Consider the following 2,074-nt stretch of genomic DNA (forward strand, 5'->3'; position numbering starts at 1 on the left):
ATATGTATAGAATTATCTATTGTGCTTTTGGAAGGAAGCACAGTTTGACAAGTGGCCGCGTGATAACTCCATTTTGTGTACGGACTTCCACGACACCTATGTGGTTATCAGGGCCATGGCGAACGTTTTCGATTCGTCCCAATCGCCACTCGGTGGGAGGGAGTGAANAACCACATTAAAGTACTGCACTAAAGAGAACCGCTGCTTCAAATACAATGATAAGATTTATGAGCAGAAGTCAGGAATGCCTATGGGTTCACCTGCTTCACCTGTCATAGCGGATATAGTTATGGAAGAACTTTTAAATGAGTTCGAAAAAGATTCGGACAGCAAACCACGGCTACTTACCAAATATGTTGATGAGTTATTTGCGATTGTAAAAACGGAAGACATAGACAAGATGCTCAACACTTTAAACAATTTTAACAAAACTTTAAAATTCACAATAGAAGTAGAAAATGAAGGACAACTACCATACTTGGACACCCTAATAATCAGAAAAGAAAATGCATTAACAGTTGAATATTTTAGGTCGCTTAGCCCCTTCGCACTCACCTTGTAATCACGCACTTCGATCTTTATACCAACACACACTTTCTTTCGACTTTAAATTTACAGAGTTTTAATTGGGTTTATATTTAGGTCTTGTAGCTTCGTTCTTCACACTTCAAAACTTACAGTTCCAAGTTGCATATACATATGTACATATCATTCAACCCGCTTATTCNCGGAACATTCGTTAAGGAATTTAACGAAGTCGCGTTCTGTTGCGCGCTGGACGCCAATGAACGTTTTTCCATTGTCGCTCATCATTTTTGAGGGGAAACTCCGTCTGCCTNTATTTATAAAATAGACTTAACATTCTCATTAATTTAAATCGCAAAAAATACTAATTTGGGAAGGGCGCGTGCGCGATGTCCGACGTTAATTGCAGAACTGACTGCTCTCTCATTTGGCCCGATGATGGGAAGCGGCCGTGCGCGCTCGTTAATCATTTTTCGAACTTCACACCGCTGCGGCCACAGGATGCGCGCGCGACCGCTGAATTGAGTTTAAGCGGCGGCTTAAACATCGTCCCCGCCCTGCAGGAATGCGTTGCTGAGCGTCTCCTGCAGCTCTTTCAGGGCGCGGATCGTGTTGCCAAGTACGCGGTGGGTGGTGCGGCCCTGGAAATTGGCCGTTTGTAGGCCTTGGGGAGTGCGCGCTATCGTCCGTTGGGCGGTCTTCTTGCGCGGCGGTTGCGGCGCCTGGTTGCGGGGGTTCTTCTGCGCCTTCTTCTGCCCACCTTTCTTCGGCGGTGCCCTCCGCTTGATGAGCTTGCATGCTGTCGATTTGGCCCGGTTGGGCTGCTGGTTTCGTTGGCCTGTGCGCGCGGGCCTGTTAACTGCCACATGCAGCAGCGTATGGTGCGCTAAGCCACAGGTCTTACAACTACCCGGCGAGTCGCATTCCCCGGTAGTGTGGGTGAGCGCAAGGCAGTTGACGCAGTAGCCTTGCGCGCGGGCTACTCCCAACCGTTGCGGCGGCTTCATCGCCTTGAAGGCCGGGCACGTCCGCAATGCGTGGTACCGGTGGCAGAGCCGGCATTGTAGGCAGTTGTCTGTCTCTGCCGTTGGAGCCAGGGGGCACGCCTTCCGTGCTGCCATGATGTCTTCGATCTGGAAGTAGAAGCAAAGGCAGAGAAACGAGAAGTACTGGGGTACAATGTTTAAACGGGAAGTTAAGACCCTTAATATACAGAAGGAAAATATGTATAGAATTATCTATTGTGCTTTTGGAAGGAAGCACAGTTTGACAAGTGGCCGCGTGATAACTCCATTTTGTGTACGGACTTCCACGACACCTATGTGGTTATCAGGGCCATGGCGAACGTTTTCGATTCGTCCCAATCGCCACTCGGTGGGAGGGAGTGAATCTTCTTTGACCACGACGATGTCGCCTGGCTGAGGATCGCTTTGTGGGGTTTTCCACTTGTATCTCTTCTGAAGATCTTTGAGGTAATCTTCTTTCCAGCGGCGACTAAATTGGTGGTGAAGTGCTTTGACTTTCTCCCACCGGTTTAGTAGAGAGAGGT

This window comes from Rhagoletis zephyria, unplaced genomic scaffold (assembly GCF_001687245.7).
Source record: "Rhagoletis zephyria isolate East Lansing unplaced genomic scaffold, Rhagoletis_zephyria_1.1 Rzeph_scaffold_00442, whole genome shotgun sequence".
Classification (NCBI taxonomy): Eukaryota; Metazoa; Arthropoda; class Insecta; order Diptera; family Tephritidae; genus Rhagoletis; species Rhagoletis zephyria.